This window comes from Ambystoma mexicanum, chromosome 4p, assembly GCF_040938575.1.
Source record: "Ambystoma mexicanum isolate Mex_15411 chromosome 4p, UKY_AmexF1_1, whole genome shotgun sequence".
NCBI lineage: Eukaryota > Metazoa > Chordata > Amphibia > Caudata > Ambystomatidae > Ambystoma > Ambystoma mexicanum.
Window position 1 is genome coordinate 949,105,531 of NC_090927.1, and position 27,361 is coordinate 949,132,891.

Sequence of the window (27,361 nt, forward strand, 5' to 3'; positions counted from 1 at the left end):
CAAGGGATTGGTCAGTAAAGTTTACTGGGTGTGTTGTGTAAGGAGAGAGTTTGTCGGAAAGTATTTTTCCTGAAAGAAGAACAGTAACCTATGGCTGTGTGTTTCAGAAAACAGATTATCTGGATTTTGGGAGACTCATGGATACATTGGTTAGAGGTGCATGCATAACGCTGTGGAGTAGCTGCAGATCTTGGATTCCCTCATGTGGAATTGCACTGGCATGGAGCACGTGGAATGAAGTGGCTGGACTTGGTACCTCTGTGTGCTAGTTTGGAGACAGAGTATCATCCAGACATAATTATAATCAATTGTGGGGTGAAGAGTTTAGGACATGTGTCTGAAATTTCTTTGCAATTTGCAATGAAAGAAGGACTTGGGAAGGTCATAGCCATGTTTCCAAATTCCCAAGTAATTGTTTCTTGTATTGCGCAGAGACAAATGTGGCTGCGTTCTTCTTCATTTGGTCCACAAATGGAGAAAGTGAGGCGCAATGTCAATAAGGCTGTTTGTGCCTTTCTAAGAGATGTTGGCATGTCCTCTTTTCACAATGAAAATATTATGTTTCGTAGCACATACATTTTTTACAGAGATGGAGTCCATCTTACTTATGCTGGTAATCAGATTTTTCTGAGAAATGTACAAAATGCATTGCAACCTTTTTCGGAATTACAGCCATCCATTTTGTAGTAGGTGTTGACTATTTCAAGTTTTTCAAACACAACAAAACACCACCAAAAGGCTCTTTTCAGAGCTACCACTTCCTCCCACAGAAAAGTGCAATGGTTTTAATAGGGCAGCACCCCAAAATTTTGGATGTCCGCGGACTGTCCGCAGACTTCTAAAAAATGCACAGGGTCCTGCTGAATTTATTTGCCACTTCTATTTTTAGACTGTGAAAGGCGGCTCTGAAAAGAGCATTTTTTGGGATTTTTGTTGTTTTATTATTATTATTTTTTTTTTTTACACACCACACACTAGGAGAGGAAGGGGAAGGAGGGGAAGGAAGGGACACCAACCACGGGGATAAGAAAGGGCAGGTGAAGAGAGGAAGATGTATGGTGGGCCTTATTTAGGTAGTGGGCAGAATTTATCATGCTCCTTGACTGTAGTCTAGAAAGCACTCCGAAGACTCTTCCCCCTGCGGAGTACTGCGTCGCAGTACATACACAAAACTGTGACCCTTGAAAGGTAAGGGTCAACAGCATCATGGATGGCCTGTGAGGAAGCTGGAGGGATGCGCTGTCCCACAGGAGTGTATCTTGTGGTGACAGGAGCAGTAACGGAGGATGTGGTAGGGGACCTCAACCTACTACGTTGATCACAAGGTAGAACCTTGCGAATGGCCCCACCGTGGAATGACCTTAGGTGTTGCTTCATAGATTTCATACCAAAGCTGTTCGAACCAGGCCTCCCATGACTCAGCACAATTTTGCACTGGTTGCAGGTGACCTTGTTTGCACGTGCTTTTGGTACATCACCATGAATGGTAAATAACTGCCACACCCAAGACTCACGGCGAGTGCTGGTTGTAGGGACTTCCACTACCTCATCCTCTTCATCCTCCTCTACATCCTCACACCTGTTCCCTCTTCAGGCCCTTTGGGAGGTGGTGGTGGTGGAGGGGGTGGGGGTGGTGCTGAGACAGATGTAGCACCAGCTGGAGCAGCAAGCATAGATGCCATCAGGTCTGATGGAAAGCAGCAAGAGCAGCAAAATCTGGAAGATTAGCAGCCAACGTAGACAATGCTGTGTCAGATAGCCAGAAGCACAATGAGGATGAGCTCTGGGGTGTGGCCTTTTATAGAGGTGCAGGTGCGGGCTTCGAGGACACCCATGCAGTCCGCGGACAGATCGAACACCCAAAAAAAGGCTCAAAAAGTTCCAAAAAGTATGTAGAAAGTCACGGTCATTGTCTGGGACATGTGCAATGGTGAATTTCTACTATACAATACTTTGGATTGTCTGAAAAAGTACTTCTAAAATGTTTGGGATCCCGGACAGTGTCCGCAATTCAGGACACATGCTCAGCGTGGGTGCGGTCACATGATGACGCCGCGAACATATCCGCAAAGGGAACAGGTATCCGCAGGACACCAAATGCACAGGAACAGTTGTGCGCGTGTGTGCGGTTGTTCTACGGACAGTGTTCGGGTCCTGAAACAAATTAAAAGTGTGACACAAGTGAGACGGACGGTTACGGACAGGCGCGATGTTCGTAGGATTATGGGTGTGGTGCGCATCTGCGTAGATGTTCTAGAGTCAGTACGGACAGGTATATTGTCCTTAGGACACCCCCATTTTGGATAATTGCGGACATCCCGGACGCTGCACATGTTCTAAGAACAGTTTTATTTTGCTTGCGTACAGTACGGACAAGTACAGTGTCCTTAGGGCACCTCTATTTTGTTTATTTACGGACATTCTGGACATCGTGCGTGTTCTCAGAACAGTTTGAACTTGCCTGCAGACAGTACAGACAGGTATAGTGTGCTTAGGACGCCTCCATTTTGGTTAATTATGGACATTCTGGACACTGCGCGTGTTCTTAGAACAGTTTCAACTTGCCTGCAGACAGTACGGACAGGTATAGTGTGCTTAGGATGCCTCCATTTTGGTTAATTACGGACATTCCGGACACTGTGCTTGTTCTTAGAACAGTTTCAACTTGCCTGCGGACAGTACAGACAGGTTTAGTGTACTTTGGACACCTCCATTTTGGTTAATTATGGACATTCCGGACACCATGCGTGTTCTTAGAACAGTTTCACCTTGCCTGCGGACAGTACGGACAGGTATAGTGTCCTTAGGATACCTCCATTTTGGTTAATTATGGACATTCCGGACACCGCGTGTGTTTTTAGAACAGTTTCACCTTGCCTGCGGACAGTACGGATAGGTATAGTTTCCTTAGGACATCTCCATTTTGGATAATTACGGACATCTAGGACACCCGTGCTGTCCACGGACATCTTAACTGCCTTTTAAAAAAATAAGACACAAAGCACTGAATCAAAACACACATATATTTTTTTATTATATACAGATATAAAATGTATGAAAGAGAGGGGGAAGCAGAAACTGACACAAACACAGGGGAATTGGGGGTTTAGAGAGGATGGATGGGTGGAGATGAAGGGATGGAAGTAAGGTTTTTCTTGGTGTTGAGGGTTTGGGGATAGTTGACTGGGATATGGAGATGGGGAACAGGTACATGTGGGACAATGATATTTAATTTTTTCTTTTATGTGGTCATCCACAAAATGTTTCAAAAGATTTAAATTTTCCATGAGCATGTCCATTTTTTGTTCCTTGCGCTGCGGAGTATTTTCTAATGTCTCTTTTGGTGTATTATTTTCAATGTTTGTATGGTCTGTTAAAAAGAAATATATGTTAAGTGCACATAAAGTAATGATTATTAATTCGGTTATATAGAGAAGTGTCAGACATTTTCCTTACATGGGAAATTTTCCTCAAGCGATTCCAAAGTACTGGACATTTCTTTGTAAAAAAAAATATATATATATTACTTTTAGTGTACCTAATACAGAAAGTTTAGACATATATAAGAAAAATGATGTTTACTTACTAGCTTCTGGTAAATTGTATTCTTACTGTTCTGTAGGTCTGCTGATGCTGCTAGTTGTGCAGTTTCTGTGAGGTAATTATGTTGGAAGCATATCTTTTTTGTTTTGGCATATTCCATTTTAGTACATATGGTATTTAAATGGATGGTTGATGTGTTAGATATATAGTTTCCACTTCTTATTTATTATTACATATAATGTGTTTATGTGCTGCTTTTTGAACTTGTGCAGTGTTTATATGGCATGATAGAACAATTTAAGATACCCCCTGAGTTTTTGGGTACTGTTGATGTTGTCAGCATCCATCCGCGGACATACGCACAGTCCGCGGACATCAAAATCACTAGCTCAGGGTTTAATATGTTCTATATTACATGTATTTAAAGTAAGGGAATCCTAGTAAACTTCTATCAAATTCACACTATGAAAATGTATATTCAGTAAAATAAAATGTCATAAAGGGAGGTTATGGTCAAGTTGCGCTATTAAAAACCTATGATATTCAGTAAAAAAACTTTGTTAAAGGGATGTTATGGTTAAGTTGCGCTACTAAAAACCTATCAAATTGAGTAAAAAATCTTTGTTAAAGGGATATTATGGTTTCAAATAAAACCTAAAAACCCCTGAAATTCGCTAGTTATGGTAAGCTAAGCAACCATAACTCGCGCCACCACCGTGCATTGCTAAGACTAACATCCAGGACATCAAAAATGACATCACAAATAGTTAAGGTGAGACGGACTCCCATAGGAACCACTTAAAATTCTATTGTAAATAACTTTTGATTTCAGTAATGGATTTGACTGAAATTTCAAAAATTATTAAGGAATTGTCCCCCCCCCCCGACACTGCAAAGTTTCGTAAGGATTTGTTAAAAAATTAAAAAGGTATTAAGAAGACAAAAAAAAATGATTTGTTTTCCAATATTTTCCCACAGACCTACAAGGTCAGTTTTTATCAAAATCCGCAGCCCATACCGCTGGACGGATTTGGACCAGGTCCAAAATAACTTGGGCACAAAGCATTGACTTGGGATCCATGCATGGTTTGGGGTTATTCTGTGCAGTAGATAGTTAAATATCTGACGGTGAAGGGCGTGCCTCTTCTTGAAAATAGATGGCTATATCTCAGGGATTTACCAGAAACCAGGGTTTTTTAGAGATGAAACAACCACCATCAAGAAAAGAAAAGTAGTTAAAAACCTCTTTGCAGGTTACAATAATTGCAGAGGAGTTTAGTCTAGAGGTGGGGAGGCTGGTGGAGGACACCAAGTGAAATATGGGAGTTATAGGAGGTCCAGGGACTGAGTTTGCAACACTGAACTTTCGTTAGCCATTGTTATAGCTTTGAGTAGCCGACATTTCAAAGCAAACTGCGTCACAGAAACAGAGTGGGGGTAAAGCGAGAGGGCAGGGGAGGTGAGGATGCCATCTGCAGAGTGATGGGAGCTGGCTTAGATGAGGAGGGCACTTGGTGAGGGCTTGGGCGGCAGGAATCATTTTCATCAGCCATTTTCCCGATATTTGGGCCACATATTCAAGGCTATTAAGGACTACAGATAACTGTGATTTGGGGTTGTTTTACCACAGATTAAATGTTCATAGAGAAACAACTGAAAATTATTTGTTTGAAATAATCTTCAGTCATTTCTCCCGTGAACATTCCCGAAGTGTCCAAGTCCCTACCGACCCCACCATCCTAACCCTTACCCACCCTGCCAACACACCCCCGCCACACCCACCACCCGTTACTTACCTTCAATTTCTTCTCGCTGGTCCCTGCAATGCCAGTTCCCTTTCACTTCCATGATCGTTAACCGGCGCTGAAGGGTCAGTTTTTTTTGTTTTTTTGTTGGGTTTATATAGTTTTTTTCAGATAAACTGCAGGGGTGTCCCCCGCAACCCCTGCTCACTATCCTGTACAGTATAATAAGCATGGTATTGCGCGGGACACCACAGCAGCCCTTTTCATTTTGTTTGTAGGGTTATCTGCAGGGTTTCCCACACAAGCCCCACTCACAGTATAGTGCGTGTGGTGTTGCGTGCGACCGCCCTGCAGCCCCTGCAGCCTTTTTCTTTTTTATTTTTTTTTGGACTGTGGAACAGCTGGAGGGGACACCCTGGCAACCCCTCCTCACAGTATAGTAAGTGGTGGTTAAGGGGACACCCCGGCAGCCCCTGCAGCCCTAAACCAAATCTAGATGACCTACCCAACCAAAAGTCTGAAAGAAGATTGAACATTTAGTGGTACCTTCTTTCAGACTTTTGGTTGGGTAGTGCATCTGGATTTGGTCATTTTGGCTGAAACCATAACCGTGGGTAAGAGTAGTTCTGTGCCCACGGCTATAATTTTTGGGGTGTCTGTGTTTTATTTCTTTTCAAAAGTTATTTGTATAGGTATAGTGACGCTGGGGGTGAATACTCACTGGCCATGGTCAGTGACACAGTAGGTATTTGAGAGTCTTATCTATTTTGGCTGTGTGTTTTCAGACTTTCTTACATGTGAGACTGTGGAAAAAAACAGAAGAACATTGTTTGAAAAAATCGATAGAAGAGGGAGCCACCCTATTCTAGTTTTAGATGGCCATACACTGTATTTTAGCCTGTGTGTTGTTACCCATGCTATTTCATCTTGTGTAATTATACCTATTAAATGCATCCCCGCCTATTTTACTGTCATGTGTTATACTGTGCTTTCTTTATCTTCATCCACCTTTCATAAGTACATGAGCAGTGTTTTACTGTATTGATCTTTGAACTTTTATTGAATTATAAAACCCGAAGTGAGTCCCCCCCTTTAACTAAAAATGTGTAACTGCGGTTATAAAAAAAAGTCAATGAATTCTAACCTAGGGTTATTTAAAAGAAAATGTTTTGTGTATTATTATATTGTATGTGTGTGTTTATATGTAATAGGTAGTCCTTAAAATACTGTTTTGGGGTACACTGAGTGAAGCATTTTAGCACATTTTGCATACTGTTTAGATGTTATGAAGGAACACTGTATTTCCTTCATCGGTTATGTGTACTCCATCATGCCTATAGAAATTGACCATGTAGAACTATATGTTGTTCTTTGAAATCAATAATTGGTTGTGGTCTCTCATGAATTCTGAAACTACTGTATTAACATTTCTCCATGATTTTTTAATTTTACCATTACTTTTGGTGGCTCATCTCCATTTTTGCCTCTGAGTCACATTGGAAAAGTTAAAGACGGTGTGAGGAAAAAGTTCCATTGGTTTTTCCATGTCTTGTTTCATTATTAAAGTAAGGGACACACCTCGTACATTCCCTAAATCATTGCCTCCACAATGAATTAGCATGATATCTGGGTGCTCTGTAATTTTCAGACTGAACAATTTTGGAAAAACCTGGAACCAACTCATTGCCCGTGTGTAGGTATGAGGGGCCGTTTTGGCCCCCTCGCCCATTCTGCACATTATGGACCACTTGCTCGTGCAATAGCGGGGGACGCCTCCATTGCCCGTATGCTAACATTAGCATAAGTGGTGCTATTGCGTGACACACTTGGCTTCCATTTTGTGTGCCCTCGACATCTTTGGACTAGACCTACTTCGATAGTACGAAAAGGCTTCTCTCCTCTCTGTGGCGCCGCGCACAGCGCGCACTTGGCCCCCACCTTTTCCTCCCTGTCTGAAAGCTACACAACTCCCTTTCTCATGATGCGCCAGGGATAATTGAAACTAATAACATAATGTATAATCTCACTCTTCCTCTGTGATCACTATCCTGTGTGTGAACTGGCTTGAACCTGGCTTGAACCATGCCTTGTAGTTCATCCATCGCCACAAACCTGCCCTTGCTCCCTTGCCCCCGCTGTGGAAAATGACTGCCAATGTAACCCTGTGCCCTACTAAGGTATTCTCTTGATGTACCAGAAGCGTGACCCTGCTGTGCAGCCCACCCCACAGTGCCCCCAATAAACCCAGACCTCTGTCTCGGTATATTGTGCTCTAAAACCAACACATGTCATTATAACTCCACACATGAAAACTATTGACCCTGATTATGAGATTTCAAAAGCTTAACAGCATGAGGTCATGCACAGTTAAGATTTCGCTCAATCGAGACGAGTCCGTATTTTGAGGGGCATTACACCAAACATTAAAATCTGGAAGAATCACCAACTTTAAGTTTTGAGCTGCTTCTAATGTAAGAAACCATACATTTCCTGTGCAACAAACAAGTTGTTATGTGGACGATACAGCACAAAATATTATCTGTGTGTGTTATTTTATCTGCTTTGGTGTTTTCTTATTTCATTTGAAGTTTTGAAGGCTGGCTTAGTTTGATTTTGGGCTTGCAAAATAAATGTACGTGTAGTTGCGGATACAGAGCAAGATCTGCAGCTGTATCGAATAGCCATGGCTATGAAAGATGCTGGGTGGTTAGACAATAGATTTCAGTGAGTTTCATTGTTTGTTATTGGTTGTTGTTACTTTTCTATTCTTGTAGCTCTCTGTGATAGGTTGTGGTGAAAATGTGTCATCCATTTTAGTAGTTTTGGTATTCATTTTGGAAAGTATAAAATGCGGCCATTTAGTGCAGTTTCATCCTTTTGATAGCATAACACTCACTGTGTACACGGCAGGAGTGTGGCTGATGTGAAGATACGTGTTAATATTTGCATATTTGAAGGTGTATTAGTAATATTGTGTGTGTTAGCTAAATTAACCACTGCTATCAGGTGCTCATGATAATTATTTCAATTTTTCATTGGCTATCATTGTGTGGCACGTTTATTTAATGTCCTTTTTAACTTTCACCAACATGGCCCTTCAAACTTAGATTTGTGAATCAATGGCATTTATATCCAGGCATTTAGTTCTGTATTCATGTTATTGAGGTTGAAGGTTTATTTGATTGTATTTGGTCTAATTTGATGACCTTTCAGCTGTGCAGTACTCTCTTGCATTTTCTGTAATGTAGTACAATTGAGATTGTTTTGCAAGTTCCTTTTAGTCATTTTTAATGTTTGTTTTTTGTTGTAACTGCATCATTGTCATCATCACTTTTCAATTGCAACAGCTGTTGTACAATTACATCCTGTGAAAGGTCAACCTACAGAGTGGTCCTGCTGGACATGGGAGCTGCACATTTGTAGACAGTTTATGAAAATCCTTATTTGTGACTTTCTCTAGCATTTGTGATGATTCTTGAAAAGAGGTTCTCCAGTGCTGCAGGTTTTTTTAAGTCTCTGGCTGTTGTTGGCAGCACCTTTCATGTGTGGAGTTTGATTCTGTACAACGACCGCTCACACCTAGCTTTTTTTATGGAGGTAAAGCCATCACAGCAGCTCAGATTCCAAGTTTAATTATCCCACCCTAAGGTCTCTTCTTCTCCAAGTTTACTTAACCTTCCCAATTTTCTGTCCTGCAAACACCCAGTATAACGTCCTTTGTTTGTTGTCACGCAATTTACATGTCCATCTTTGTTTATTGTAATGGTAGATTTTATAGCTGTTTCTACTATGCTATGTTTTTTTTAAAATCCAAGTTGGATTATTTTCCCCAAGGACACAATGATTAGTATGTGCAAAGAGAACAACAGTGTTGTATGCACAAATGGTCTATGTTATATAGTGCATGTGATGCACTGCATACAAGATATGCGGGTCATAAAAACTTGTGTATAACATTATGTTTTTTAAAGTGTGAGTGTTCTTTAACTAATTATGTTTTCTGTTTTTACAGATAAAAGGATATTATGTTTAAACATAGATTAATAACAGCAATGACCGGGAACGGTCATAGTCGCGGGTTCGTTGGACCATACCCATGACTATAGGCGTCAATGTGCAAAAATGTATGTTGTTTGTACCTGAAAGAGACTTTTCCAAATATTATCTATTACGTATATATAAGTATAAAAATCAATACGACTTACCTGTCCCCCCAAAGTTTCATATTATAACTGCGGCTAGAAAAAAAGTAATTGAACCGTATTTGTGGTTATGAGTGATGAGTTATTTTAGAAAACGTTTTTGGATGTTATTTAATTGTATTTGTGAATGTATATGTGAAGAATATTAATTTATTGTATATTTATATGTGATAAGTAATTTTGGAGTACATTCATTGAGTGTAGTATCTTAGCACATTTGGCTTGTGCTTTTTATTATCATGTACTTTACAAAACTCTTTTAACTACCATTGCATCATTACTGTCTCTTTTGCATTCATATTCCATACTCAGTTTCTAAAAAAAAAAAATAATCTTGTAGCCACGGCTACACAAATTGGGGCATCATTGGTGTATTCATGATCGCGACTAGGAGTAGCAATGGTTGAGGAGGTTACCTGCAGTTTTCGCAAACCCATCCAACACCTTATGTTGTTACCCGTGAGTAAAGTGTGGTGCAGCCACCGGCATGTCGTGTACTGTGTAGCCACAGCAATAAAATGTATTTTTAAAAAAAGATATCTGTTTGTGGGTAGTTGTCTTGGAAAGATTTTGTATAATGTATTGAGTGTGGTATTTGTAATCAGTTATTGTAACATTGGTAATCCTTTTTTCTTTATTAATAATTCATATAATTGTACATACTTGAAAAGTAAATATGAAAACAAGGTTTGTTGAAAACAGGTTTATTTGGGAGGATGTGGTTGTGGGTTTTATTTTTAGTTTAGGTTGAACACATGATACATCATCTTCAGCCCAATTATCTGGATTCTTACTGCCCATGATTTGTCTTAAATTTCCAATGTCCTTTTTCATGAATTTTACTTCTTTTGAACATTAATTAATAGTTGTTTTGATTTTGTTAATGAATCCATAATTAGTTTTGTCGGTAGTTCTTGTGGTGCTTCTTGATTAATTCTATGTGATACTTGAATGACGTCTTCATCTGTTTGAAAATATTTGAAATATTTTTAAACAATTGAAGCTATAATACACTTAAAACATGTGTGTTGGTACATTAAAAAGTAGTTAGATAAACATAGTTTCTTTGGTGACTGACATTTGTTCCTTACAATATTATTGTTAGTCTCATTTTACATAAATATAAAGGGGCTCATCACGAGTTGGGCAGTATTCCGGCTGTAATAACGCCCAACTGTAATAGCATTAGCACCATCCATTCTGGCGGTATTACCGCTGGAACACAGGTTGGGCGTCAACTGTAAATCCTCACTCCCCCATTGGAACCAATGGGGAATTGAAAGCGCTAATACTCCCTGCTAATACAGCCAGCGGTAATAGTGCCAAAAACAGTGTTCAAAAACCTGGAAGTAAAACTGTCCATTTAGTGCCCAACTCCTGATAGAGTCATCCCTTAAATGTGGCAGTAATACTTCTACCATTGCATATAAGGGCACCCACCCAACTCGTGATGAGGCCCAAAGAATGGACTTACAAAAACCTAAATGTGTCATATTTTCTTCTGGTTTCTTTTCTTGAGCATCTCCTTTTTTAATTTCTTCCTCTGTAGGATAATTGTCCTCCAGCCATTGCATGTAGTTTTCCATTTTACTGTGGTTGTCAAAAATACTAATTGCCACATGAGATATCAGAATAAGCAATGGACGAAGAGTACACGAGGAGAGATGATGGAATTCCTTGTATTTACTTTCTGGTTGGTTGCTTATTGTTTGTGTGGTGGGCAGCTGACAATAGGATCTGAAGTACCTCAGATGCTGTTCAACTGTTGAACCTACCAGAGAATGTACTTTTTTAAGCTATATTTATATCTGCCAATAAAACTGTACATTATATTGTATCATTATATTAAGAGCTTTTCTATATTGTACACTTTTATTGCTAGATAGTGAGGTGTAGTTTTAGGAGATTGTGCTATTTTAGGGGTATGTTTATTGTTTCATTGGATATTTGAAACATGGAGTCAATTTCAGAAGGAGGAAAATTGTATTATTCACAGAAGACTGTGGGGAATTTGAGAATTTTGAGAATTGGATTCATGGTGATGTTGAGGACATAGGTGATGTGCTGTCAAAGCATTTAAATAATTCATATTTTTTAGATGCAGTGTTTAAAATGAGAGGTTTATGCTGCAATTGTGTATAAATATTTTTGACAGGGAGCTGTAGAATATTTTGTGTAAATGTGGGGTTTGGCAGTTTTTTTCTTACCGCCACAATATGAGTGGTATTTGGTGGTAAATTATCCTTCCATTTAGATTGGGTTTGGCCTCATATCATTCTAGTGACCATACCTTGTTATATTATATTGGAGAATCTACTAATATATATTATTTGTGGTATTTTGTGGTGGTAAGATTTTTAAAAACATGAATAGATTTTTAACATTCTAAACCTGATGAAGTAAAATGCAGGGGATTTCCTTTGCTATCCTGCCTACACAACATTCTAATTCAGTCATCCACACGACCGTACACAGTGACCTCACTTAACTTATCTGCTTACCAAGAATGTTTGTTTGAAATTCTCCCACATGACCTTCCTTCGCTCGCCTCAGAATGACAGGCCCAGTCGGCACAAACTACTCCTGTAATATTAAGTGTCTGGAATGCGTGGCGAGAAATTCTCAAGCCAGCACTCAATGACACCATGAACCTCCGTCTTCAGAGCCCAGTCAACACAAACTGCCTTCTCTCTGTAGCTTTTCCCATTAGAAAAACTCAGAGCCTTCCCACATTTGACGTGGCATATCTGCAGACACTTTTTTTCCAATCATATTAGCAGAAAATGTGTTCTGTTACCACCCTCATGTTCCAAAGAATGAGAGCTTCAGAGCATAATAACTGTATCTCTTTGCTTTCCTGTTGCCTTCCTCTCTGCTTTCTGCACTCAACACAGAAAGAGAAAAGAATAAAAAAAATGCCATTGCACATTTAAAAACGAGATTCAAAATATGTATTTTCAACTCATTTTGTACATGGGACTACATTATAATGTTAAGGAAGTTAGAGTCATTGTTTAGTAAATGTTAATTAAAGTTAGTCAGTTATATAAATAATGTAGTCTTTTATGTATGAGGTATTCAAGAGAAGAAAATAAAAATAAAAAAATGGTGCACTTTACTCGCTGCAGTTTCACATTGAGCTTTTGCTGCGTTATGAATTCTGTACCTTGCATGCCACCAGCAACATATTCACATGTTATATTGGCAAAACAAAATTACTATATTTGTGTGCCACATTACTGCTGGCAACAACAAAAAAAAATGCCATCGCATTTAGTGAAACGCTATATATATTTTAAAGCACTATATATATTACTACAGAGCACACTTTTTTTGTATTTGGGTAAATGAATTAATCATCTAAGGAAAGAGCAAAGAGAAAGGTTCCAAGATTTTTTAAATTGCAATAGAGGTGAAAAGTATTTATGTGATTGAAATAATATTTTGGGTTATATATTGGTAAAAAAAGAACCCAACGGCTCTTTGAGAGCCATCCAGAGAACTTTTTAAGTATATTGGAAAAGGAAAATACCATTGATGCCTTTTTAAAAAAAATATCAGCAGTTACGGCAGCAGCCAATGAAACATTGCTCCTTGTCAGAGGAGTTTTAACCGCTGGACCACAGCCAATGGGACGTTGTGTATTTTGGGCAGTTGCAGCCACAGCTACAACTATCAATATAGCGATACCAATTCTTGTGCATTGGTCATGATATTTGAATTTACACTACACAATTCAACATTTGTTTTTGATTCTATGCTCTCATGTGTACCTTTTTGTTGTTTGAATTTTCACACCTTGTTAATATGTCTTTTTGAATCCTGAAAAATTTTACAGGAAGCCATTGCTACTGGCTGTTGATTCGATCCACGGCTATGTATGCTCCAATTGGACATCGTAATTTGTGGTGGGCTTTGGTAGCCATGGTATTAACCCACTAATTGTACCCGCAGTTAAAGCTGTTTGTATTGTGGTGCAGTGATCATATTATTTTATGGATGTTTTAGTATATATTTTTACATGCCTTTCTGTTTAGATGTTCTCATCTCAAGACGTGTGATTTAAATTTGAAACCTTTGCAATATGTGTTTTTCAGGCCATTTGAAAAATGTACGTGCAACCGCGGCTATTGGAGGATCCTCCGAGTGTAACCTGGGTTATAGCTGCGGTTATGTCATTTGTCAAATTAAAAATGAAATGGGTGTATTTAATTATGTTTCTACATGTTTTTCAAAGTATTTTTTTGAGGGATTGTTTTGGGGTTTATTTACTGTTATAGGTTACAATACAAATCTGTGGGGCATTTTCCTGGTTTGCTTTGTACAGTCCTCTTATTCTGCTATTGATTTCTGAAAGCTATGAAAGTGACCTTTTGTGAACATTTAACATTCTGCCTCCAGAACTCTGAGTGTGCACATGTTCTGTGTTTGGTTATGGTGAAGATCTATTCATTATTTGGAGCAGCTGAAGTTGAGTGATTATTTGTTTTTCTAAATGTCATATATAATATGAATTATTGTTTATATAAGATACATTTAGTATCTTAAGGTTTCTGATTTGGTCACGTTTATAAGTATTATTTGGAAAATAGGGTTTCCATATTTTACTTCAGTGTATTCGGGAGAGTGATCAAGCAGTAGCATATGTTATGCTATAGTTATGTGCGAGAAAGGTTGTTTCCTACTGATATTGGAAGATATGAAATGAATGGGGGTGCATTAGAAACCCTAGTGTCAACGAAGCAGCATAACTTTACTCTTGACAAATATTGCAGCTATGTATGTGCTTTGTAGTTGGATATCAAGGTGTTACCTGTGACCCTATATTTGTGACTTTCTACTGTGTTAGAGTTGTGAAAGTGTTTGAATGTGGCTTATTTGTGGAGATTTCTGGATTCTGCCAGCCTACAGGGAAAGTTAACTTCAACTGGTCAGTTTGTAGTGAACATTTCTTCTCTTGAGTAGTGGTTTGGGAATTGTATTCTGAAGTTATGGCGAGAGTATGCTAGGTATTATTAGAGGCTTTTGGCATTTCAAGCAAAATGCACTAGGTAAATGGATTCTGGCTAATTATGAAGCAAAGTGAAAAATGTGAATTCATAGTGGCTAAGATCTCATAGTTTACATGTCATCTTTTCTGCAGTAATCCATCAAATGCATTTGCCTCTTTTTATATAGGTGTGACCTTGTAAATCACATGATTTATGCATATTTTTTTCTTAATATGTGCATGCTTTATCATGAATTGTTAGGTTATGAAAGACGTGGTTACTGTGGCGTATAAGATTAGCTTAGTTTTAATATAGGCTTATCATCCCAAAAATGTACTGTGCGAACCACAGCTATATGCCAACCCGACAAAGTCAGTGCCCACCTAGTGAAACTCTACTTTGCTCATGTTATTTATGCTATATGAGCTGCCCAATAGCATCCTACAATACTCACACACTTAGGGAAGAGGTCTAGATGGGCATTTATTTATACTGTAGTATTTCCAATCTTATCTAATTGTTGCATTATGTAGCTTAGCTATGTGCAGTTTCTTCACTAACAATATTTGTAAAATTGAGTCTAATATTTCGGTAACTGATTTGAAAGTATATTCCTCCACTGTATTGTATGTAGAACAGTAGGGGTACTATAATGTTGAGCAGTAATGCATGCACGAGCTAACCTGTGTGATAGACGAATCCAAATGTTGGTAGTAATTTATAAATAATAATTAGCAACCATATTTGGTAGTTTCACAATTAGTTTGGAAATGGTGTGCTTTGGAAGGACATGCACTTATTTGGGTTTCATGCTATGTAATATATGTTGTTACACAATGCACAGACATAGGGAGATGTAAAATGAAAAGGGTGCATAGTAATTGATATCATTAAACAAGCAGCATACCTCCACCCTTGAAAATATTGTACTTGTGTTTGTGCTTCGAAGTTGGATATGATGCTCTCCACTATGACCCCATATTTGTAACTCCTTTTGTGTCAGATTTCTGGATGATTCTGAATCTAGCCTTAAATATAAAGTGTTATGAACGATTGTGGCTGATAAATGTAACTTGGTTGTTATGTTGGCAAATATTTTTTATTTTTATTTATGGTAATTCATGGATTCTGCCATTTTACAGGGAAAGTAAATTTGAATTGGTACGTTTCCAGTGAACATGTTTTCTCTGTAGAAGTGGTTAGGGAAGTCATGGTTATAGTATGCCAGATATTACTGAAGAGATGTTCACTGAAATGGGGGGAAAGGGAATTATTGATGAGGTTTGCTAGTGTAGCTTTCTGGATCTGCTCAGGGCACTTGGCTATTCCACCACTTGTGAGAGTGGTGAAATGCAGTGAATGGAGGACATACATGGTGATATGTTTTGTTGAATAGCAGTAGTAGTGATTCAATTGTAGGTGAAATGCAGTATAGCAGGTCAGGCCATTGGCCCTATGATGCCTGAACAGGTACAAACAGGTGAGGTGCTTGTCTTTGCATGTCCTTTAATGAGGACGCCTAAGGAGGACTAATCAAATTGGTGGTGGCAGGAGCAAGTGTGTGGTGCAAGCCCAGTTATGTAGCTAGCAGTCTACTCAATGTTGTGCTCCTGGCGCTGGCTTAAGGTGCTTAGAGGCTTGTAAGGCATACAAACTGGATCTGGATGGAGCAACTAAGTGGCAGTGCATTACCTTGAAGCTCTCTTCTCTTCTCATCTCCATCATGAATTGAGGACACATCAGAGATGTATGAATGGTAGGTTAGTTCATCAAACTATAGATGTGTAAGAGATTATCGTGCAGCACCTTTGTGAATGTGAATTAACACGTTATTGTAATTTATGCCATGTTCAATGTGTTCAGTACTAAGATGTCAACTTTGCATGTTCAGTTTATAGTGCAAATGAATGTAGAGGAAGAAGACCATGCGGCCTTCCTTCAACTTTCTGGTAAAGGAATGCCTTTTGCCCAATAGGCCGACATACCTCTCATAGATTAGCCTTATATGATTAGAGAAAGTAAAGGATTGAATGTAGCGTTAATAAGATGAGCAAAGTAGAGTTTGAATGGATGGTAACTGAGTTTCTCAGTTTGTGATGCTTTTGTGGTTGGTACAGTACATTTTCAAAATTCTGAATGAACCGGAGCTAATATATAGATCCTAGTGACCATTTGTTTTGCAGCCTTAGAATTCATAATAAGGGATTCAAATAAGAAGTGAGAGATATGCATCAACAATGGGATTTGCCAGGTCATACCTATAGAGAAAGACACAAGGACATTTGAGATGGGAAATATATGTTTCTCACATATAACCATAGCATAACATGAACTACTGCTTGAACCCTCTTCAGAAAACACTGAAATAAAATATGGAAAACCCTACTTTCCAAGTAATACCTATAAACCGTTATAAATTACAAACCTAAATATACTGAATACAGCTCATATAAACAACAATTCATATGATATATTGAAAATATAAAGAAACACAATCACTGACCATCACTATGGCAAATAGTTATTTACAGCATTTTTCTAAGATGCCATCAAGCAAGCAACAACAACGTGCCAGAATGAAGAATCGTGTGCAGGGAAGTGAAGTTTTTCAATATAATATTTTTAAAAGTAGTGTTCTCAGATCTGTGCATAAAGATTCTGTAGATGATACAACAATAACTGTTAATCTGAAATTTCAAATCGGAAATGTGCCAACTGAACAAATTAATGGAACCCAGGATGTTTTTAGTGAAAGTGATGAAGAAAAAAATTAAAAAACAAAGATGTTTAAAAGAAAATATAGCAAATCTGCTATCAATTTGAAACAAAGGAATAAAGATATATATATAGGAAAATGTACCACTCTCGAATATTTACAAATCTTTCTAGAAGTGTGGAACCAAAATCTAAATATGCTGTAAAGCATTTTTTACAAAAGAAAACAGCAGAAGTAATAATTAAAAAAGTTTTTCATACTAAAAGAAGATTGTTCATTTTTGTATTGAATATACATAAGAAATTACTTAAGGTGACTGCACAATTCCATAGAAATATAGAAACAGTTCATGTACGTACATGTGACAACTTTTGTGATGTGTTTGGCGGTGAGTGAAAACACACTTTTCATACAGAAAGAGTTTTTTAACGAGGAAAGTTACAGCCTCGTCTGAACAGGTTCATCCCTGTGCGTATAAAACCATCAAAGAACACATTGACACCCTAGCTCCGGCACTTGCTGATTTTTGCAACCATTCCTTTGCCTCAGGATTCTTCCCCTCTCCTCTTAAGCACTCCCTTGTGCATCCTCTTCTCAAGAAACCCACAGCTGATCCCTCTTGTCCGCCTGACTATCACCCAATTTCCATTACTCACTTTCTGGGCACACTGCTGGAAAAGTTGGCCATCTCTCAGCTTAATCTTCACTCCAATTCTGTTGGCTGTCTCCATGACCACCAGTCTGGCTTCAGAGCTGCCAGGAGTATGGAAACTGCTCTCCTGAACATCCGCGAAGATCTGCTCTCCAACCTTCACTCTAACATTCCCTCTGTCCTCATCCTCCTCAATCTCTCCTCTGCCTGGCTGACATCTTTCCTCTCTGATCGACCTTCCCAGGTCCAACTTGGGTCCTTCCTATCATCTATCTTCCTCTCTACATGTGGTGTTCCCCAGGGGTCTAACCTCTCACCCTGGCTTTTCAACCAATACCTTGAAACTCTCGCCAACTGCATTGCCACTTTCTGCCCAAATTTCCAGTGCTACGCTGATGACACTCAACTCATTTTCAGGCTGCCCTCGGCCACCTCCTCTTCCTCTCTTATCTCTGATTGCTTAACTGCCATTCAAGATTGGTGTGCCGCCAATGATCTTTGTCTGAATGCCAGCAAGACGGAGATCCTTCTCATTGGCACTCCTCCACCATCCTTTCCCCTCACACTCTCGGGCCAACCTCCCTTGGCCATCCTCCTACCCCCACATGCAGGGCTAAGAACCTCGGGGTCACCTTTGACTCGACACTTTCCCTTTCTGCCCACATCTCTGCAGTGTCTAAAAAGTCAAACTTCCTACTGCACCTCTTCAGAGGTACTCTTCTTTTTCTCTCCTTCCCCCAGAAGCTCATGGTCTCCCAAGCTCTGGTTCTCTCTAGGTTGGACTGTTGTAACAGCCTCTTTCTAAATCTACCTGCCTCTACTCTCCGCCTTCTGCAACTAATCCAGAACAGGACTGCAAGACTTGTCCTTGGCCTGAAGCCCTGGGATCGTATCTCTCCAGCTCTGTAATCTCTCCATTGGCTCCCAATGGATGAAGGATTACATTCAAAACCCTCTGCATTGTCCACAAGGCTTTCTGGGACCTAGGTCCAAAATACCTTCAGCTATCCATCCGCAAATACCTCCCCTCTCGTGCTCGTCACTCCTCTACCTCTAACTCCCTCAGGGGCAGTCATTTTACAAAGAAATGAGCTGGGGGTAGATCTCTGTCCTTGGCTGGGTCCTCCCTCTGGAACAGCCTCCCTGCCAATCTGAAACTTGAGGAGAACCATCTCTGGTTCCGGAAGCACCTCAAAACTTTCCTCTTTGCTTCTGCCTTCGCTCTCCCTCTCCAGCGCTGATCTGTTCTCTCTTGGCACCATGCACCTGGCTATCCTCTGTCCTCCAGGGCCAGGGTCCTGCTTACCCTGCCACCCGCCCCTCACTGCCTCTGGGCCACCCCTTGCACTGGGGTCTGCATTTGTACCCATACAGCGCCTTCTTTTTTTTCTTCCTGCACTTATCAGACCTACCCTGTCTGCATCCTAAACCCAGCACTTTCCAATTGCTGCTGCACTACCACTGTTTGTTGCCTTTATTATTTATTAATTAATTATTATTTATCTTTTTCTCCTTTGCTCTGCACTTTCCACTTCTCCACCCATCCATGCACTTTTCCCCTTCCCCTCTCCCATGCACTTACGCTTTCTCAATGTCACTGGGCCTAGTAAGAACGTTGTTCATTCTTTCAGAGTTATTGTTAGTTTGCAAACAAAGATAGCAAATATGCCTAATAATCATTAATGCAAGTTGTGAGAGGGAAGTTGTGTATTTACCTCTCAATTTGGAAGAAAGCGTCAAAACTCTAGGAGTGAAGCATGACATTGCAGTTTCCTTGTTTGTTTTAGTAAATGGTGTTGCCACTAAAGATATGAACATTTGGAAACAGCTTGTAGATTTTGGAAAGGTGAACAATGCATTGGTGATTCTTTTGGAGCACATTGATTTATAAGAAAGCAATCTGACTGTACCAGACTTGTCTATGCTTGATGTTGGCTCAACAAAAAAAGCAGTGAAGGTCATTTCTAACGTCAATGTGTTGCAGAAGGGAATAGTTTGTATGAACATTCACTATTCATCCTCTACACTCACATGAAGTCATGGGCGACAGTTTAGAATTGTATCAAATGAAAGCAATGAAAGGTGCACCAATCAATTTCTGTGAAAAGACATTAGAAGCTCATTGTTTCGCTATACTTTTTCCTACAGGTAGAGGAGACAGATTGGATGATCAGAAGGTTCCAATCTCTTCTTTAGATTATCTTTGTGAAAGAATGTATTCTGAAGATTCCCAATTCTGCACTAATGGTGAACATGTTTTTCACTTATTGTATGAAAGTGAATTTTAAACATTATGTTATGCAGTTGCTCATAAAATTCAGACCAGAACTAGATTTCAAAATCTATCTGCATTTGAGATAATGCAACAGGTGAAAGAACAGGTTAAAGAACAAAATGTAGTTTTAGAGGGTAAACTTACCAATATTCTTGCTACAATGAGAAGAACCAAGGATATATTGGGACCAGGATATTGGCACCAATGACATGCCGGTCTTCGTGATGCCTGCGTCGCAGCAGTACTGAAATAAATCACACAAGTGGGAAAGTTGGAATTCTAACAACAGCTCCATTTATATACATCCTCTACAAACCAAGCCGGATCAGGTATGGGCAACTCAGCGGACCTCCCCCTGATAATTGCCGCACAAAAAGCAGCGAGGTTTGCAAGCATTGACCGTTATTTGGCCCTGAAACTAAATACCGCTTCCACTTCATCCACCACCATAGGACGGAGATGGAGAATGAGAAAGTCTGCACTTCACCCGTTACCCCCACTATTCCAAGAAGTCACGCCATTTCTGGCTGCCCCGTCTACTGATCGACGGCAGTGAAATCAAACTGGCTCTGCTTAATACAAGATCTCTAAACAAGCATGCTTTGGATGTTCATGATCTACTGCTTACTCTAGACCTTGACATCATCTGATTAATGGGGACAAGAAGGGTACTCCATCAAGTGTCAAAATCGACCAACAGGCATGGGTGGGAGGGGGGGTGGTGCTCATTGCCAAAGAACACTTTCAGTTTTTTGAGGTGAGAAACAGCTGCTAGGACAGTGAGGTTTTATATCTGAAACTTACTTCCTCCCCTTTACAGCTGATTCAATCTTATCTTACTCTATCGAACAACCACAAGAAATGGCATACTTTAATGAGGAGCTATTACACCTGGTTAAAAGTAAGAATGTCCTAATTGCACCTGGTAGTAGGTGACTTAAATCCAAGGCTTCAGAACCCCAAACACAAAGAAGCGACACTTTTGGAAGAATCACTTCTGGAACTGGGGTGTAATATAGAAAATGATGAACCCCTTGCCAGGTCGGGTAACACCTTAGATTGGGTGATCTCCAGAAAGCTAGAGGTCAAGATGAAACACTCTACTCCATGTATATGGTAAGACTATTGCATTGTTGAATTCTCTTTAAAAACAAGTCCCAAAAATGGTTAAAAACGCAACGTTGCTGGTGTATAACTGGAACCTAAAAAGGTCACATCATCTCATATCAAGACCTGTCTTCAGGGAATCATATCTTCTACCAACAGTTCTCATAGCCAGGAGAAGCTTGTAGAAACTTATGAGGAGACAACCAAGATGCTGGACCAAGTAGCCCCCTTTGCAAGAAAAGTTGTCAGAGGGAATAGAAGCCACAATAAATGGTTTACCAATGAACTTGTCAGTTTAAAAAAAACAGAAACAAAGGGGGTAATTCATAGAATTCAGCGCACAAGTGGCGCACGCAGCTGGCGCACGGTGTGCGCGTGCGAATCCCTGCGCCAGCCGCGTGTGCTAAAATCCATTTCCGCGCACAGCGTATTCATGGATTCCAGCAACCAAAACCAGCCGTGGCGCACAGTGGCACAGCGACACTGCAGCAGCGCCAGTTACACCCCCAAGAACGCCTCTCGCGCAGGGAAAAGCCATCAAAATTCCCAATCCAGGGCAAAGGGCTGCGCTAACCCTGTACCAGCACGGCAAGCGGGCTACGTGCATTTCAGGGGTACGCGGGAAGTTCCACATGCGATTCCATCAGGGTATGTGTATTTCAGGGGTGTGCGGGAAGTTCCACACGCGATTCCATCAGGGTACGTGTATCACAGGGGTGCGCTGGAAGTTCCACACGCGATTCCATCAGGGTACATGTATTTCAGGGGTGCGCGGGAAGTTCCACACGTGATTTCAGAAGGGTACGTGTATTTCAGGGGTGCGCGGGAAGTTCCACACGCGATTCCATCAGGGTACGTGTATCACAGGGGTGCGCGGGAAGTTCCACACGCGATTCCATCAGGGTACGTGTATTTTAGGGGTGCGCGGGAAGTTCCACACGCGATTTCAGCAGGGTACGTGTATTTCAGGGGTGCGCGGGAAGTTCCACACGTGATTCCATCAGGGTATGTGTATTTCAGGGGTGCGCGGGAAGTTCCACACGCGATTCCATCAGGGTACGTGTATCAAAGGGGTGCGCGGGAAGTTCCACACGCGATTCTATCAGGGTACGTGTATTTCTGGGGGGCGCGGGAAGTTCCACACGCGATTTCAGCAGGGTACGTGTATTTCAGGTGTGCGCGGGAAGTTCCACATGCGATTCCATCAGGGTACGTGTATTTCAGGGGTGCGCGGGAAGTTCCACACGCGATTTCAGCAGGGTACGTGTATTACAGGGGTGCGCTTGAAGTTCCACACGCGATTCCATCAGGGTACGTGTACATCAGGGGTGCGCGGGAATTTTCACACGTGAATTTAGCAGGGTACGTGTATATCAGGGGTGCGCGGGAAAATCCACACGCGAATGTCCTGGCTACGTGTATTTCGGGGTGCGCGGGAAGTTTCACACGCGATATCAGCAGGGTACGTGTATTCCAGGGGTGCGCGGGAAGTTCCACACGCGAATGTCCAGGCTACGTATATTTCGGGGTGCGCGGGAAGTTTCACACGCGATATCAGCAGGGTACGTGTATCCCAGGGGTGCGCGGGAAGTTCCACATGCGAATGTCCTGGCTACGTGTATTTCGGGGTGCGCGGGAAGTTACACACACGATTCCATCAGGGTACGTGTATATCAGGGGTACACGGAAAGTATCACACGCGATTCCATCAGGGTACGTGTATTACAGGGGTGCGCGGGGAGCACCACACGTGAATTGCATGTGTGGGTCCTCCCAGGTGTTCCCTGTACACCCTCCACGGCCCCTGCAGGTGGCTCACACCACAGGGGCCTACCCTGCACATGTCCTGCAGGCACCCCATCCACCATGGCCATGCCCCCCAGCCAACCCACATGTCAACTTGCACTACTGCCCACCAACGCATGTCCCCCTGCACCCCCAGCCACCAGGGGCAGCCTCCACCAGGCCCCCACCCATGTCTCCCACCACCCCGACCCCCCAGCAGTGCAGGAGCAGCCTCCACCAGGCCCCCACCCATGTCTTCCATCACCCCCACCCCCCAGCAGTGCAGGGGCAGCCTCCACCCACCCCCACCCCCCAGCACTGTGGGCACCTGCCAGCAGGCCCCCACCCATGTCCAACTCATGTTCCCCACCACCCCCACCCCCCAGCAGTGCAGGGGCAGCCTCCACCAGGCCCCCACCCATGTCCAACTCATGTTCCCTACCACCCCCACCCCCCAGCAGTGCAGGGGCAGCCTCCACCAGGCCCCCACCCATGTCTCCCACCACCCCCACCCCCCAGCAGTGCAGGAGCAGCCTCCACCAGGCCCCCACCCATGTCCAACTCATGTTCCCCACCACCCCCACCCCCCAGCACTGTGGGGCACCTGCCAGCAGGCCCCCACTCATGTCCAACTCATGTTCCCCACCACCCCCACCCCCCAGCAGTGCAGGGGCACCCGCCACCAGGCCCGCACCCATGTCTCCCACCACCCCGCCCCCCAGCAGTGCAGAAGCAGCCTCCACCAGGCCCCCACCCATGTCCAAATCATGTTCCCCACCACCCCCACCCCCCAGCAGTGCAGGGGCAGCCTCCACCAGGCCCCCACCCATGTCCAACTCATGTTCCCCACCACCCCCACCCCCCAGCACTGTGGGGCTCCTGCCAGCAGGCCCCCACCCATGTCCAACCCATGTTCCCCACCACCCCCACCCCCAGCAGTGCAGGGGCAGCCTCCACCAGGCCCCCACCCATGTCTCCCACCACCCCCACCCCCCAGCAGTGCAGGGGCACCCTCCACCAGGCCCCCACCCATGTCCAACTCATGTCCCCACCACCCCCACCCCCCAGCACTGTGGGGCACCTGCCAGCAGGCCCCCACCCATGTCCAACTCATGTTGCCCACCACCCCCACCCCCCAGCAGTGCAGGGCACCCTCCACCAGGCCCCCACCCATGTCTCCCACCACCCCCACCCCCCAGCAGTGCAGGGGCACCCTCCACCAGGCCCCCACCCATGTCCAACTCATGTCCCCACCACCCCACCCCCCAGCACTGTGGGGCACCTGCCAGCAGGCCCCAACCCATGTCCAGCTCATGTTCCCCACCACCCCCACCCCCCAGCACTGTGGGGCACCTGCCAGCAGGCCGTCACCCATGTCCAACTCATGTTCCCCACCACCCCCACCCCCCAGCAGTGCAGGGGCAGCCTCCACCAGGCCCCTACCCATGTCTCCCACCACCCACACCCCCCAGCAGTGCAGGGGCACCCTCCACCAGGCCCCCACCCATGTCTCCCACTGCCCCCACCCCCCAGCAGTGCAGGGGCACCCTCGACCAGTCCCCCACCCATGTCCAACTCATGTCCCCACCACCCCCACCCCCCAGCACTGTGGGGCACCTGCCAGCAGGCCCCCACCCATGTCCAACTCATGTTCCCCACCACCCCCACCCCCCAGCAGTGCAGGGGCACCCTCCACCAGGCCCCCACCCATGTCTCCCACCACCCCCACCAACCAGCAGTGCAGGGGCACCCTCCAACAGGCCCCAACCCATGTCCAACTCATTTCCCCACCACCCACACCACCCAGCACTGTCGGGCACCTGCCAGCAGGCCCCCACCCATGTCCAACTCATGTCCCCACCACCCCCACCCCCCAGCACTGTGGGGCACCTGCCAGCAGGCCCCCACCCATGTCCAACTCATGTTCCCCACCACCCCCGCCCCCCAGCAGTGCAGGGGCACCCTCCAACAGGCCCCCACCCATGTCCAACTCATGTCCCCACCACCCCTACCCCCCAGCACTGTGGGGCACCTGCCAGGAGGCCCCCACCCATGTCCAACTCATGTCCCCACCTCCCCCACCCCCCAGCACTGTGGGGCACCTGCCAGCAGGCCCCAACCCATGTCCAGCTCATGTTCCCCACCACCCCCACCCCCCAGCACTGTGGGGCACCTGCCAGCAGGCCGTCACCCATGTCCAACTCATGTTCCCCACCACCCCCACCCCCCAGCAGTGCAGGGGCAGCCTTCACCAGGCCCCTACCCATGTCTCCCACCACCCCCACCCCCCAGCAGTGCAGGGGCACCCTCCACCAGGCCCCCACCCATGTCTCCCACTGCCCCCACCCCCCAGCAGTGCAGGGGCACCCTCGACCAGTCCCCCACCCATGTCCAACTCATGTCCCCACCACCCCACCCCCCAGCACTGTGGGGCACCTGCCAGCAGGCCCCCACCCATGTCCAACTCATGTTCCCCACCACCCCCACCCCCCAGCAGTGCAGGGGCACCCTCCACCAGGCCCCCACCCATGTCTCCCACCACCCCCACCAACCAGCAGTGCAGGGGCACCCTCCACCAGGCCCCAACCCATGTCCAACTCATTTCCCCACCACCCACACCACCCAGCACTGCCGGGCACCTGCCAGCAGGCCCCCACCCATGTCCAACTCATGTCCCCACCACCCCCACCCCCCAGCACTGTGGGGCACCTGCCAGCAGGTCCCCGCCCATGTCCAACTCATGTTCCCCACCACCCCCGCCCCCAGCAGTGCAGGGGCACCCTCCAACAGGCCCCCACCCATGTCCAACTCATGTCCCCACCACCCCTACCCCCCAGCACTGTGGGGCACCTGCCAGCAGGCCCCCACCCATGTCCAACTCATGTCCCCACCACCCCCACCCCCCAGCACTGTGGGGCACCTGCCAGCAGGCCCCAACTCATGTCTCCCACCACCCCCAACCCCCAGCAGTGCAGGGGCACCCTCCACCAGGCCCCCACCCATGTCCAACTCATGTTCCCCACCACCCCCACCCCCAGCACTGTGGGGCACCTGCCAGCAGGCCCCAACTCATGTCTCCCACCACCACCCCCCAGCAGTGCAGGGGCACCTGCCAGCAGGCCCCCACCCATGTCCAACTCATGTCCCCACCACCCCCACCCCCAAGCACTGTGGGGCACCCTCCACCAGGCCCCCACCCATGTCTCCCACCACCCCCACCCCCCAGCAGTGCAGGGGCACCCTCCACCAGGCCCCTACCCATGTCTCCCACCACCCCCACCCCCCAGCACTGCGGGGCACCTGCCAGCAGGCCCCAACTCATGTTCCCCAGCCAACATGTCATCACAATCTAGATCCCTGGTCCCTATGGTCAGCCTCCAAATGCAAAACACCAACCCGAGTATTGCATCCACCGACTCAGAAATGGCAATTACATGACAGAACACCAATTGCAAGTTTCGAAACAAACACATGTCCCTCACATACACCCAATGGGTGTCAGTGAATCTCAAAACCCATATCATGATATGCATGAAACCAATGAGATGATACTACACATTGAAGTTCGATCAAAAAATATGTATTAAAGGAAACATATATAGATTCAAAAATAAAGAAACAGAAATGGGAATGTACACAAATGAAAAGAAGCATGTCCGTGAAAAAAAGCGAAACCAAAAATCATAATCCAAAGGAATGGTGTCCAAAGTCACAGTCCACAAAAGAAAATCCAATGGGAAATAATAATTGAAAGCCATTGCTCCATGGGTAAATTGTGAAAGAAAAAAAAAATCCAACAGTGAACTATGTACAGACGAACAAGCCAGGGTCCATTATCCCAATAAAAGAAATGAAATCTATCTAACAACACTAACTAATAAAATAAACTATATACAAAAATGTGGCCAATGTCCAAAAGGTCCAAAATACATCCCAAAACAAAGGAAACCTAACACTAACTACATAACTATGTATAAGGGCAGCGGGCTAGTCTGACGGCTCACTTTTGGATGTCCCGGGCCAGGGTATCATTAAACTCCTGCTCAATGTCCCGAAGGCGGTCCTCCTCCATGGCCCCGAGGCTCCGCAGGGCCATCGACGTGTCAACCTCCAACCCCCTGCGGATTGCCTCGAGGCACTTGGCCCGCCTCAGGGCCCTCCGCATGGAGTTCTCCGCCCTGACAATTGTGAGCCGTGCCTCTTCCGCCCGCTGCCGCTCCGCATCTATGGCGTGGCCCAACCGCTGCCACACGGAAGACACTCTCTGTCCTGGGTCCTCCTGCCCTCCGGCCGATGCCTGCCCCTCCGATGTTGAAGGCCCCGAGCCTTCATGGCTCCCACCACG